Source organism: Felis catus, chromosome A1, assembly GCF_018350175.1.
Source record: "Felis catus isolate Fca126 chromosome A1, F.catus_Fca126_mat1.0, whole genome shotgun sequence".
Classification (NCBI taxonomy): Eukaryota; Metazoa; Chordata; class Mammalia; order Carnivora; family Felidae; genus Felis; species Felis catus.
Genome location: NC_058368.1, coordinates 202,871,336 through 202,887,469, shown reverse-complemented (window position 1 = coordinate 202,887,469; position 16,134 = coordinate 202,871,336).

Genomic DNA, 16,134 nt, shown 5'->3' with positions numbered 1-16,134 from the left:
CTCTCTGTCTTACCTTGTATTACTGAATACACTTTCGCCAAATTAGTGGGCTTGCGTGCAGCAGCCCGGAGACCCGCCATTAGAGTCTGGCGATAAATGCGCAGCCGTCCCCTACCTTCTGCCGTGTTGTAGTCCCAGACATCCTGTGGGGGTCGGGTCAAGGGAAAAGCTGCATTAATGAGATCAAGGTTAGCAGTGGGTTGGCCGTCATCTCCAGGAACCAGCTTTCTTGCTTCCAATTGAATTCTTTCTCGCTCCTCGGTGGTGAACAGGATTCGGAGGAGCTGCTGGCAATCATCCCAGGTGGGTTGGTGGGTAAACATAACGCTGTCTAAGAGACTTATTAAATCTTTAGGGTTGTCAGAAAATCGAGCATTCTGGGTTTTCCAGTTATATAGGTCACTGGTAGAGAAGGGCCAGTATTGAAGTCGGGGGTTCCCCGTATCATCGGGAGGCCCTATTTCCCGTAAGGGTAAAGCTACGGTGGAGTCAGGAAGGCGGAGTCCTGGCTCATGTGGGGCCCGCCTACGGGTATGTCCAGCCGGCCCTTGGACTTCGCCCCCACTAGGCATGGGCGCGGGTTGAGCCTCCCTATTCTCTAGTTCTCCTATGGGCTGGGCTACGGGAGGCTCTGCCGGCACAGCAAGGATAGGGGCAGCTTGCGGAATAAGAGGAGGAACCTGGTAAGGGGGAGGGTCAAGGGAAAGTAAATCTTGGCTGTCGGGGAGAACAGGGGGTGCATTCGGAGTTTGTGGCTTGGGAGGGTTGGTAGGTTTAGCCGCTAGAATTTTGCATGGCCCTGTTGTTAAGAAAGAGGCCATCCAGGGAGGTGGGTTTTCTACTAAATCTTGCCACACCAGAATATAAGGAATCTGATCCGAGTGACCTTCTTTCCCTGGTAGGAAAATTTTTGATTTTACTTTAAGGACCACAGGGAGGCAGAAGGTTCCCTCTGTAGGCCAGTTGACCCCAAAGGTGGGCCATTCAGAGCGGCAATAGGTGATCAACTTCCTTTTGCGAATGTCTAGGCTTAAGCTGTGTCCTCTAGCTCTTACATCTTTGAAATTGGTGAGGAGGAGGGAGAGAGGGGTGCTCTGCGTTTGGCCCATGTTATGATTCTGAGGAAGAGGAGAAGAGAAGGGGGCACGGGCAGCACGGACGCGGGGGGGGGGGGGGGCGCCGCTGGCCAGGGGGCGGCACGGAGGGGGCCCTGAAGCGGCTGAAATTAGCGGTGGAGGAGTTCGCACAGGCGACCTCCGAGGGTGAGACCCCTGGCGGCCTGGCTGGGCCCCGGGCGGGCGGAGGGGCGGGAGGGAAAGCCGCAGGGAGCTGAGGAAGGAGGAGAGAGGAACAAAGGATGGAATAATTAATTCTGATCAGCCGAGAAAACACTTAATTCCAATAAAGCATCCGACCCATGAAAGAAAAACAAGAACTAACAAGAATCTTTCGCAGCGGTTCCAACTTTCTGGTGCCGTCTCGGCCAGCCCAACAGAAAGGGTTATGGCTAGGACGGCGGTTATTACAAGGGCCCAGGGGTGACAATACATTTAGACTGACATAGAAGCACTCGCGTACTCGCCCGTCCGCGTCCCTCGCGGGAACTTAGGTGCCTCTTAGCATGGGCGGGCAGGTATAAACCCCCTGCTTGGATCAAAATAAATTTTGACCGCCTTAAGCTGTATGAGGATCACCGCGGAAATCGGGTTAGAGCCCACTCGAATCCCGTAGCTTATGCCGTGGGACTACACATAGGGTAAGTCAGGTGCGTGCCCCTGACTCCCAACAATCATTCCAGTCAATTCAACAGACAGACACACAGACACATCACATCAGAATACGGGTAACAATTGGCATGCCTGGATGGTTTTTCTTTTTAGACGCCTAGAGATATTTCTTAGCACTCTGGAAGTTCATAGAGAAAATGAAAGTATTTAGTTCACAGGCGCGTTGGGCGTAAGCAGCCCACAGAAAAGAATCCTGATGGGCCAAAAAGGCCCCCCTATGGACCAAGAAGGTCCCCTGATGGGCCAAGAAGGCCCCCAGATGGGCCAAGAAGGCCCCCAGATGTCAGTGGACATCTCCAACTGACCCCGGCCGGGTGCCCTATAGCGCGTCCGCCAGGGTCACACCAGCTTCCAGACAGAACCAGTTCACCAGAGACACAGATGGGAGAGAAAAGGAAGTACGTTAGAGCCGGCTTACTTACCGATCGGAATCAGATACGACCTGTTGACCAGAAGTCTGGTGGGCTCGGGGGAGATCTCGGTGGGACCTCCAAATGTAATGCCTGAAGTTCCAAAACTTCCCACAGAAGACCACCAGAGTCTTAAGTCAAAGCCAAGCGGCAAGGGTCGTTTATTGCAGGTTCGAACCTGGACCTCCGCGCACTCGTTGCCGGTGACGCTAAGAGGCCTCGATCAGGGTTGGTACAGCGTTTTTATAGACAGAGACAAATAGCACAGGGGAGGTTTCAAATTATGAGGGGCCTGATTAGTTGGTTTTAAAGTAAGGACATTTGTTGTTCTCTGATTGGGCGTCCTTTGTCTGTCCTTTGGCGGGAAGGCTTTGTCCGTTACTTGTGGCGGGAGGAAAAAGGGGGAAGGGGGAAGGGGGTAGGGGAGGAATGTGTTAAGCAAGCAGGTTTACAGAAGCGAGAAATGCCGGTTAGTTTATGTACAATCACTTATTCTATTACATACCAGACTACATTTAGGAAGTTTTACAACTTACTCTGTTACATAGCGAGTTACATTCAGGAAAGGTTTCACAATACACGTAGCAAACAGACTTCTCAGCAATTGTATATATATATATATATATATATATATATATATATATATATATATACATATATATATATATATATATATATTTTTTTTTTATCAAAGATCCATAATAAGCAGAAAAGAGAACTTAGCTTTAAACTAAGGCAGGGCTGTCATTTGGATTTAAAGCTGTTCTTTTCAAGATGAATACATATAGAAATACTTATGGTTATGCATACAAAGTCGGGTTAATATACACATATATTTTTTGCTCTGACAGCTATGTGGGTCTGGAAACAATGGTACCTCAATAGCAACAAGCCCATCTAGCAAGCAAATTGTTTTTTCTAATATTATCCTCCAATAAAATAAGCCAGATCTCTTTAAAGCAGTGGCTAATTCTAGTGCTGGAGGGAGAAACACACAAGATGAGCCTGGAGGGTTGTATAATATCTGAAAATAAGGAAGTACTTGAAAAACTACAGCGATGAGAGTATTTAAAAAGGACACAGAGGGGCACCTGGGTGGCTCAGTTGGTTAAGTACTGACTTTTGATTTTGGCTCAGGTCATGATCTTGCTGTTCATAGGATCAAGTCCCATGTCAAGCTCTGCAATGACAGCATGGAGCCTGCTTGGGATCCTCCCTCTCTCTATCTCTCTCTCTCCCTCTCACCTCTCTCTCTCTCTCTCTGTGTCTCTCAAAATAAATTTTAAAAAAAGGATACAAAAGCCAACTGAAAGAGCTCCTATTGGCCAAAGATGAAACAATTTGAACAACAAAATAAATAGAGTAGTAATGAATTATAACCCAGAATATAATATGAATATCTGAGTATATATTTATAAAAATAAATTATTAAAGAAAGAAAGAAAGAAAGGAAGAAAGAAAGAAAGAAAGGGGAGGGGAGCAAGGGGAGGAAAGAAAGAAAGAAAAGAAAGGAAGGAAGGAAGGAAGGAAGGAAGGAAGGAAGGAAGGAAGGGAGGAAGGAAGGAAGGAAAGGAAGGAAGGAAGGAAGGAAGGAAGGAAGGAAGGAAGGAAGGAAGAAGGAAGGAAGGAAGGAAGGAAAGAAGGAAGAAAGAAAGGAAGGAAGAAAGAAAGACTGAGAATAAACGAATCTCCCATGCAGAGAATTTCAAATAATTTTTGTAGATGTTCTGTTCTCATGTAGGTGGAGTATAATTATTCACTTCTTAAGGGTAGCTGCACATAGTGACCCTTCCAAAGATTTCAGTATAAAAAGGCAGAAAAGAAATGGTACAAAAACCTGACAAGTACCACCTTAATTCATGTGGTCCAGGTTCACATCATTAGTGATGTCATGTTGATAATATTTACCCTTGATGTGACATGATGAGAACGACACAGTACCTCTGTAGTTGCCACATAAAAACTCATAACCCTACTGTAATCATGGGGAAAACATCAGACATATTCCAACTAAGGGACATTCTACATAATGCCTGACCTGTACTTCTCCAAACAGTCAAGGTCATCAAAGACAAAAAGTTTCTTAGGAACTGTCACAGCCTGGAGGAGCTAACAGAGACATGATGGACATGATGACTATATGCAGCATGGTATCCTGAATGGGATTCTAAATGGAAAAAAGGCATTAGGTGAAAACTAAAGAAATCTAAATAAAGCATGGACTTTAGCTCATAGATTGTGTAATTATCATTTCATTCATTGTTAAAAATATAACATAGCAATATCAAGATGTTAATAGTAAGGGATGTTGGGTTTGTGGTGTACAGGATGTCTCTGTATCCCTTTGTAACTTTCTGTGGTCCTAAAACTATTGTTAAACAAAAAATTATATTGATAAATAGATAAAACTATGATCAGTTATGTTTCAATAAAGTGTTAAAAATACAGAATAAAATTCTAGAAGTCCTGGAAAATATTTAGCATTTACAATCCATTGAATATCCAGGAATCATATATATACATATGTATGACACTAGCTGTTCATAACAAAGTCTTTCAATTATTTTCCAAATCTCCACAGAGAATCACGAGTTTTTTCAAGATAACTAAATAAATAATGACATTTACACACCTCTAGTCATGCATATTCATAATTCTTTCTTCATTCTGACCTGTGAGAGTAAAATCTAAATGCAAATGTCATGCTTTTCTGATTAAAGCATGCATAGTTCAAGCTCTTCAGTTATCAGATAAGTGTATTCCATCTTCTGGGAAAGTGCTAAATATGTTGTTCCAAATTATCTTTAGACATTTAAAATGGTGACTCCAGGGATCACTTCATTAGTAAAGACTTTTCTAACGAATTCGAAGGGATATTTTTGCACAATGAGTAAATGGAAAATGCTTACTTGTCCTTTACCCAGGGAAAATAAACTGAGATACAGAGGTTGATATACAGTAATTCAATTTTCATCGAGTTTTTTACCTGTGTTGACAGGGTTGAAGAGGCCAAATTACTTGTCACATCACAATGATCCAGTTGGGATTTCATTTAATGAAGGGTGAAGCCCTCTTAAAGATTTCTGAGCAACTACAAAGTGACAGTGTGAAGGCTCAGAAATTATCCTTTTCATTTAATGGCACATTTTATGGCTCTCTAATATAGTATGCCTGCAGGAAGTGTTTACCATAAGTCTATTCTGTTCACTACAAATTTCTGAAGGATTTTAAAAATTTTTTTAATATTTAAATATTTAGAGCAGGTCTTCAGTGAGTTGCAACTAAAATTTGAGTTGGGAAACCACCTATGAGCTGTTCTACATTCTTTGCAGCCAAAGTCAATTACCTAAACAAATATTTACCAACCACCTTGTAATAAAAATTCCTTTGCTGGGTAGGAAGTACGCATTACATAAACTATGAAATCAACAAAGAAGGTATACAGATGGCAAATAAGCACATGAAAAAATGCTTCACTCTGTATGTCACCAGGGAAATGCAAATTAAAACAACAGGGAGATACCACTATACATCTATTAGAGTAGCCAAAATCCAGAACACTGACAACACCAAATGTTGACTACCATGTGGAGTAACAGGAACTTTCAGTCTTTGCTGGTGAGAATACAAAATAGCAAAACCAGTATGGAAGGTGGTTTGGCAGTTTCTTACCAAACTGAACATATTCTTGCAATACAATTCAGCAAGAGTTAGAAACATGTCCACACAAAAACCCGCATGTGAATATTTATAGCAGCTTTATTCCCAGTGCCCAAACCTAGAAGCCATGATGTCCTTCAAAAGATGAACAGATCCGGGCGCCTGGGTGGCTCAGTCAGTTGAGCGTCCGACTTCAGCTCAGGTCACGATCTCACGGTCCATGAGTTCGAGCCCCGCGTCAGGCTCTGGGCTGATGGCCCAGAGCCTGGAGCCTGTTTCCGATTCTGTGTCTCCCTGTCTCTCTGCCCCTCCCCCGTTCATGCTCTCTCTCTGTCTCAAAAATAAAATTAAAAAATGTTAAAAAAAATTTAAAAAAAAGATGAACAGATCAATAAAATGGTATATAGGGATGGTAGAATATGATTCAGAAATGAGCTACCGAGCCATAAAAAGAGGAAATTTAAATGAATATAATTTAGTGGAAAAAAAGTAAAATTTGGTGAAAAGTCTACCTACTGTATGATCTTTCTATATGGCATTCTGGAAAAAACAAAAATTATAAAGACAGTAAAAAGTTCAGTGGATGCCAGGAGTTAGTGGGGAAAGAAGGATAGACAGGTGGAGCACAGAGGATTTTTAGGGGCAGTGAAACTACTCTGTGTGATGTTATAAAACTGGATATATGACATCATACATTTGTCCAAACCCACGAAATGTACAACATCAAGAGTAAACCCTAATGTAAGCTATGGATTTTAGGTGATTATAATGTGTCATTGTAGGTCCTTCAATTATAACAAATGTACCACTCTGGTGAGAGATGTTGATAATGGGGGAGGCTATTTCTGAGTGAGAGTGGGGAGTATATGAGAAGTCTCTGTACCTTCTGCTCAACGTTGCTATAAACCTAAAACTGCTCTAACCACTCTAACCATGTTTTATTTTTTATTTATTTTTATTTTTTTATGATTATTATTTATTTTTCAGAGAGAGAGAGAGAGAAAGAGAGCTCAAAAGGGGTAGGGACAGAGAGAGGGAGACACAGAATCCGAACAAGCCCCAGGCTCTGAGCTGTCAGCACAGAGCCCGACGCGGGGCTCAGACTCACAAACTGTGAGATCGTGATGTGAGCCAAAGTCAATGCCTAACTGACTGAGCCACCCAGGCTTCCCTAAGGTGTATTTTTTAAAAAGAAAGAAAAAAAGCACAGAACATTAATTTTTGCTGTGGTTATTTGGGTTAAATGACTCATTGGCACAGACATGCCATAGACTAATGATACACTATGATATGGTTGAAAAAAGATTCCCACAGGCCTTCTTTCCTTCAGACCAGGGTCTGCAACCATTTTTGGTGCCATTAATCCTTTTAACTCTGAACTCTTTCTCAGAAGAATGTTTTTCAGGCACAAAGTTTAAAAAAGAAAAGCAATTATATTGATACAATCATCAAAATATTGTTAAAAAGAAATTTGTTACGGCAATATATATGCTATTTTATTAAGACATTAAATGATAATTCTTAGCAACAAACATAATAACTATTATATCCTTGAAGTAATCAGGAACATAAATATTGTTTCAATATATCTACAAAAACTATAATTTAATATGAAAGTGTATGGGATTTCTAGGGATAAAATAGCAGATACTTCAAATACTGTGTTATGTTTCCCTACTTTCATAACTGAAGACAAAGATCGATTTCATTTATGCTGCACTTCTTCCTCTGACAGAGCAAGCTTCTCACTGAGAAAACTTGTATTCATTGCTCATCTTTCCTCTAATGGTCTTTCTCCTTACATCTCTACTGATTCCTACTTGCCCTTCACATCTGAGCATCAGTTTGTCTTCCATGGAGAGGCTTTCCTTAAGCCCTAAAACCAAAGTGGCAAATCAATTACTTCCTATACATGACCCTCCCCTAAATCCCCTGCCTCGCTCTCTTCTTATTCCTCAGTAGGTTTAGTCCTCTTTCACCTCAGTATCTCCAGCACTTAGAATGTTCCCTGGCACGTAGTAGTCACTCAATATTTGTTGAGTGAATGAATGGCTGATATCTTTCCACTTGTGCCCTACAACTCACAGCTGCTTCCTAAATGTATAATGTGATAATTCAAGAAGACTAAAGAGGAAAAAGGAAAAGAGGAAAAAAAATCACCATGTCGTTATCAAGCTCTCCAGTAGGAAACACCCATTTAGATATGTGTATTCCTGCTCTTTGTACTTTACGTCAGAGTTAAGTCCAAACAATTATATACTAAAAATGGCAACACTGTGAAATCCACATATATTTTTATGTGCATTTTCTGTCTTTAATTTGGCTTTTACTCAAGGGTTTAAAAATACATCAAGAAATATAAAAACATTCAAACTCCTTGAAACCATAATTCTCCTTTTATAAAATTAAAGAAGCAACAATATAGAAAAAACCTTTCTGTGTGTAGATGATCATGCCCTTATGATTGATACCAGAAAAAAAAGAGAAAATAAATCCAGATAATATAGGAATGTTTGAATATAAGGAATATATAGATAGCAGAATGTGAGGGAGAATAATAAATTATTACTGTAAAGGATTTTCAATGAATAATTTTCTTATGTTATACTCTTGAGTGGAAAAAGCACAAAAAATTGTATACATAGGAGAAAGGCATTATATACCTATCTATCCATCTTCTATTTTTTTCATGTATTCATTTATTAACCTAACAAAATAAGAAGCATGTATAAATACAAAGAAATAGCACCAACATTTTTAATGGTCTTTGGTTGGTAGAAATACAGTTGTTTTTATCTTCTATGGGCTCCTCTTTAGAATTTTTTGAATTTTTTGAGTCTATAGTATTTTATAATGTGAAAATAAACTTAAGTCAGAGGCAGTGCTAAGATGTTTATGGGTCACATCTTTTTCACTGCTCCATTATTAATGTCATCTGGCTCTGAAATGGTGTCGCCTGAAAGAGATAATGAAAGTCTTGAGTTTACATATTAATTTACACATCGAACCCTTTTGGATGGAGCCCCCGAGGAAGAATTCCAGCAGAGGGTGTCTCTGAATGGCCAAAAGATGACATCAAAGCAGCTGCTTCACCATGTGTGTTAAACTAAAATGCGTACCCAGGAGATTCTAGGACAAATGGAATTCATGCTTCTGTATCTCAAAGTTCCTAAACCATTTTTCTTATATCTGTTTCCCTTACCCTTTAAGACATCAGTTTCTGAAATTGTAGAAGTCTTCTTTTCTATCCCTTGGTCTATGCTTTTAGATAATAGAGAGAATTAAAACTTATCAGAAGTGAAATTGAGCAAATGCTAAAAGCCTGGACTCCAGTTATTTCTGTATAACTGTGTCTTCTCTTGAGCCCATCTGCAATCTGATAGCCCATGAGTACTGAAATGTCTCTTTTGAAGATTTAAGATGTACTTAAACTGGGCTTATAATTACTGACTCCTGATAATTCCTAAATGAGAAATGGAAAAGATGTGAAACTTAAATCAATCCATCTGTAGAACTGTTCTCAATCACTGACAAATTGGGTAAAAGTTTTACATACAAAAACTAAAAAGCTACAGTTTGGTTGTTTGATAGAACATATCACAAAATATCTTCCACTAGTAGGAAAGAGAAACGAGCTTTAGTTGTGGAATCAGATCAATAGATCAGTACAATGAAATCAGTGCAGGCTTTGCCTCTAAATCACACGAGAATTTCTTTAAATAAGAATTTTTAGAATTTTAGAATTTTAAGAATAAGGCACCTGGGTAGCTCAGTCAGTTGAGCATTGGACTTCGGCTGAGGTCGCAATCTCATGGTTTGTGGGTTCAAGCCACATGCTGAGCTTTGTGCTGACAGTACACAAAGAGATTTTCTCTTTCCCTCCCTCCCTTTTTCTATCCCTCGCTCTGTCTCTCCTTCTCTCTCAAAAATAAAGAAACAGTGGGGCGCCTGGGTGGCTCAGTTGGTTGAGCGTCTGACTTTAGCTCAGGTCACGATCTCATGGTCCGTGAGTTCGAGCCCTGAGTCCGGCTCTGAGCTGATGGCTCAGGGCCTGGAGCCTGCTTCCGATTCTGTGTCTCCGTCTCTCTCTGCCCCTCCCCCGTTCATGCTCTGTCTCTCTCTGTCTCAAAAATAAATAAATGTTAAAAAAATTAAAAAAAAATAAAGAAACAGTAAAAAAAGAATGTTGGGTTATACCAGGTCTACTGAATCACCAGTGTTCAAAAGAATATTTGATTTTCAAACAGCCCACAGATGCTTCTGATACTGTCCATACACAGACTAACACTTGAGAACTACTAAAGTAAATGATCTTTAACAATCAATAAATTCATTCATTCATTTATCCACTTATTAGTTCAATACTTACTGATAAACAAGTATGTGCAAGGCACTGGAAATTCATAGAGAAAAGGACAAGCAATGTCTCTGCTTTCCCATGCATCAAGTGTCTTACACTCTGCCCTAGGGTGTTCTTTGATGTGGAGGAGCCACACCAACCTGAGACAATGGGAGATAGCAGTTCATGGGTAAATGATCCAGTTCCTGCCCTTCAGGAAGAAAATTCTGGGAGGTATTTATACCCTTCTCAGGAACTTTTGGCAGAATTAAGACACTGTTGCCCACTATGGTAGTCTCTATAACACATCCTTATATTTACTTTTTCTCCTTCCCTGTCTCACTCTTTCTGATTTCCCACTTCAGCATAATGGGATCGTCTCCCAAATAAACTAAGCCCAAGAATTTATTTCAAGAGCTGCCTTGGGAGAATCCAAAGGAGTCCTTGAGCCAAGGCTGCCAGTCAAAGGAACACCATATTTCCCAGGAATGGTCCTGCCTTACTTTTTCTTCCTGCCAGTCATTGACTAACAGCAGCTAGTGGGAAGTGTAGCGTTGGAACAAAAACTCACTGATGAATTTCAAACAAAGCATTTGAATCTATCTATCCATCTGTCTATCATTTATTTATGTATCAATCTATCTATTGAAAGATATTTACTATAAGGAATTGTTTCACATGATTGTGGAGGCTGAGAAGTCCCAAGATCTTTAGTCAATGAGCTGAAGACCCAGGATAGTAAATGGTGTAGTTCTAGTCTGAATCCAAAGGCCTAGGAACCAGGAAAACTGATGTAAGTTTCATTTTGAAAGTCATAAGGCTCAAGATCCAGGAAAGACCAGTGTTTCAGTTTGAGTCCAAAGACCAAAAAAAACCAATATTACCGCTCAATCAGTTAGGCCTTCAAATGATTAGATGGGACCTCCTCACATTAGAAAGGGCAATTTGCTTTAGTCAGTCTACTGATTCAAATGTTAATCTCATCTAGAAACATCTTCACAGACATACCCAGAATAATATTTAACTAAATATTTGGGCAGTGAAGTTGATATAAAATAAACCATCACACATGTCTAGATTTAATTTGCCATTCTGCCCCTGTAGAATCTAAATGGATTCAGGATAGTTACTGTAGATTTTAGACTAGTGTAGGCTTACATAAGTAGATCTGGTTTCACCCACTGTACCAAATGTGGCATTATTGCTAAAGTATAAACATTTTTGAGAGAGAGAGAGAGAGAGAGAGAGAGAGAGAGAGAGAGAGAGAGAACACTTTGCTATGGGTGCTATGTGCCAGAAGTTTATTTATCACCTGCCTCCTATAAACCCTTACTCTAACAGTGTGGGCATGATGATGCTTTGGTTGTCTGCGTATCAACTGAGACACTGTGCTCAATATTCTTTGGAATGTCTGAATATTCTTATTTCCCCAAGGTAAAACCACCTAAGTAAATAGCCATAGGTTCTTTTGGGGGGAAAACTGGGGAAATTTTCACAGTATATCCTTGCTATGGTGTTTTTATATTGCTTCCTCTTAGTAAACCAACCAGCTCTTCGGTCAGTAGGTTCTGGATTTGAAAACAGGCTTATGTCTGGGATCTAAACAAGAGATTATGACGTTTTACCACACTGAGTCTCCTGTCTTCCATTCCTACATCCTTTCAGTTGTTGATATTAACCTTTAAAAATAAAATACTTGCCTACTTTTCTGTAGGGACAACCGTATTTCATTAGTCATCTTCACAAGTCTGTGTGGGTTAAGCAAAACCCTCTGGATGTCTTTGTTGGCTATCACAGAAATTGTTTGACAGTTAAGTATCACCATTTGGCCTCTATTTCTTTGGGACCTCATCATCTTCATGGATATTAATGAGCTCAAGTCTATAAGTGCTTCCCCTACAATCAGCCCTGGCCTGCAGAGAGCTACTACTGAACTTGGTTATGCCAGTGATCCCCCTCATACCAGATCATTTCTGACATATTTGATAAATAGTCTGTTCTCTGAGCCCTTCCATGGCACACAATCCTTGGGGGACAGGGTATCTTAATTTACCTAATATACCTATTCCAGCTGCCCATTTTCCCCAATCTATTTTATTCCTTCCTCTACCATCTTCCAGAGCAACTCAGGCATTCTACTTTGTTCAGCACTGGTCAAGTTTCTTTAGACTTCGAAGGACCATCTTAGCAGGGAGTTTGTCTTATTTCCCGAGGACTTTGCCAAAGTTTCAAGTGTTGTATTCTGAGAAAGTGTTCTCAAGACAAAGAATTATTGCTTCTCTAGTCTTATATCCTGCCATTTCCATCCAAATACATTCCCAGGGGTATTCTCCTGGCTCCTGTTAAGCAAGCAAAAACAACTGCCATAGTTAATATTGCCAGAGTTCAAATTCTAGTTCCATTAGTTTTGTGCCCTTGGGAGAGTTACTTAATTTTCCTATGACTCAGTTTCCTCATGTATAAAATGAGGATGATATATTAGTTCCTGTCTCTGAGAGTAATAATGAGTATTAAATGAAATAATATATGAAGTGTCTAGCACCATATCTGCATACAATAAATACTCAGAAATATTAGATGCTTGCAGTGTAATTGCCTTTATATAAAAGCTGGGCTTGGCTACTCTCTTTATTTGGCTACCGTTCATGAGGTACTGTGATATGATAGTTTAACCACGATTGAAATACTGGACTACAAAATAAGCTACTAATAGCCCTACTCTAACTCTGTGGTGGTTTTAAAAAATAAAAGCTGATATTTGTAATTTGCAGCAACTTTTCAAAGTGACCCTGTTCTAGTGGTGTCTTTTATCTTCCAACCCTTTGTAGCCAACTTTCATTGTGGGGGAACATGATGATTTTAGAAGCGTCTGTCAGCTTTCCTCAGGAGTTAGGTATTTTCACTTGATGCTAAGGCTGCAAATCATGAACTGTCTGTCTTCTTTTAGCTCATGATGAGCTGACCTTTTCCATGCAACAGAGCCTTCCGGTTGCGTGTCTTTGAAGATTAGACTGAGAACTTGGGCAAGATAGTTCTATCAGGAAAAAGGTACAGATTGCATGTGAAATGACAGCCCAAGAGCAGAGAATGTCAGGAAAAAAAGTTATGTACCCTCTCTACATATCCAAAAGGGGGCATATCCATAACTAGGATTTCACTAAGTATTTTGAATTATACTGCAAGGGAGATAGGCATGGGAGACACACAAAAGTGTACCCAAGCATACCTTAATGCCACTGCAAATAGGACTTTGTTATTTCTAGATGCAATGGCACTAGCTAAACTGAACTCAGGTGGAGTCACTAGGCAAAAGGGTGGTAAGGACAGTGAGGCTTCTGGGAGACTACTAGGGCAGGCTTGCAATGGAAATACTAACAAGATGAACTGTGGGTGTTTCCAGAATTATTTTTGAGGGCATATGATCACGTTGGCTATATTAGGCCTCTAACAGTTCTACACTCAACAGATAACAGTTCATTCAGCATACATTTGAGGGCCTACAACACACACTTTTGTTAAGAGTATCTGATGACATTCACACGGTTTTGGATCTCAACTATTTCCCAGGAATGCGACTTCTCTGTGATTGGGTTCCTTCACCTATGCAAACTTAATTATCCTTCACAGAATTGTTGCGAAGACTGAATGACCTAATATATGTAAATTGTACCTAGCATATGATACACTTTCAATAAATGCAGTAATTAATTTCATTACGATTGCTCCTTTGGTACAAAGCTCTGAATAAAACTTGGTTCATACCAATTGGGGGCTTGTAAACTGTCAAAACTGATAACAAACTAACAGTGCAACCAGTGCTCTGGTATAGTAGAGCACTTAGAACTCTCTTAGCCGGGGTAAGCAGATGGCTTAATGGATCTGCTTTATGAGCAAGAATGAATGTGAGAAGGAAAAAAAGTAAAGATGACATTTTGAGAAACAAAGGAAGTTGAATGTTGTGTGTGTGTGTGTGTGTGTGTGTGTGTGTGTAAAAGAAGAAAACTATTGTTAAAGAACATCCACACAAAGCTGTCAGAAATTGGAAGGCCTTTCCTTTAAAGGGGTCTACACAGAGACAGCACTTTGCGCATATAATACCATGCACAATTTATGTTTTTTATCAGCATTATAAAAGGTAGTTTTTCTTATCTCTTACTAATTATCAACTGTGGGGGAAAAATTCTTCTCCAAATTGTAGCTGTAATTTAGGAACTGAGAAATGGCTGTAGAGAAACTTTGCACTGACCCTTAAAGACGTACCGAGGAAGCCAAAAAACTAAGAAGCATCTCATAACTCAATCTGGCACGGTCCGTGGCTTTTAATGGCACTTTGCAAAAAGAAGCGTAATGTTTTTTCCTGCGCTGGGCTCTCTGCCAAGCAGCCGAGAACATTTGTATATTTATGTGTGCACCTAAATCAAGATGCCTTTCTCAGGAGCTGGAAGGTGCCACCAGGTCCTTGGGATCTTGCAAGTTGATTCTTTGTCCCAGACCTCCTGGTGGTCCAGATTATATGCAGCAAGCCTGGAAGTATCCTGGGGACCAACTCTGTCAGTCTTGAAAGGCAGGTCAAGTCAGTGTTTATTAAGGGACTGAAAATACGTATTTCTGCCGGATCCCACTCTCTGCTCTCCTCACCCGTTTCCCTATCTTCGGAGAAGACAGAAAGCTATTTTTAAATTGCACCTTATGATGGAAGACACTCTGGCAGGCCTTACTGTTCCCTTCGGTTGGGCCTTTTTGATGAGAATACTGTCAACACTTGTGACCGAAGAGTTAAAGTTGTTTCTCCAGTAAAACGGGGAGCAAATTAGATTTTTTTTCTAACTCGTTTATTGAATTTCAATTTATTTATCATTCAATGGGACACATTCACTTCATATTTTTATTTTTATTTGGTTTTCTCCTTCTCTATTACCAGTTAGAGGGGAAAGCTCAGTGTCGTCCTCATAACGTCTTTCCAGTTAGGCAAGAAGGTATGAAAGGATGTCCTGTTCATTCAGTTCTTCTCTTCTTTTCTTCCTGGGTTATCCTTTCAGTGCTCCAATTAGAAAAATATTTTTAAACAACCTTTAGTTGTCAAACTCATGCTTCCATTAATGCATTTGCTCAATCAACAAATATTTACTGAATACATATTTGTTTTTAAATAAGACAGGATGACCATACAAGCCACCCTTGATTTCTGTGTGTGTATATTACATGTGTGCTTATGCTGGGGCCGAGAAAGCAAGTGCATATGATAAAGCAAACCACCATATTCTTCAGCTGTTTCTATAAACCACTCCAGCAAAGTCATTTATCACTTATTCGACAAGTTTTCTTGAAAATCTATGATGTTCTGGGCACTATTTCAGGCACTGGGGTTGCAGTGCTAGACAGAAACAAAGTCCTTGTTCTTAGGCAGCTTACATTCCAAGGGGAGGGGTGGGGCAAATGGAGACAAGAAATAGCTAAATAACAAAATGCAGTATAATCGGTCAGATGGTGAAAATGCAAAGAAAATGAGAGCAGCATGATGGGATAGAGTGTGATGGAGATTTTATTTTATTTTTTTTATTTACTTTTTTAAAGTTTATTTATTTATTTTGAAAGAGAGTGTGCACACAAACGCACAGGTAGGGGAGGGGCAGAGAGAGAGAGAGAGAGAGAAAGAAAATCTACCAGCACAGAGCTCAATGTGCGGCTCGAACTCATGAACCATGAGATCACAACCTGAGCCAAAATCAGGAGTCCAAGGCTTCATTGACTGAGCCACCCAGGCACCCCAAGAGAATTTATTTTAGAATGGCTGACCAGAGAAAGGGATACAGCTAAGGTGACATAGACTGCTGTACGGAAAGGAGTGAGATCCCTCTCCAGTCTCCAGGAATTATTCCTGAGGCTGTGATGAGCAAAGTTATGCATGGCTTAACTATACTCCTGTCTGAGCTTTCAG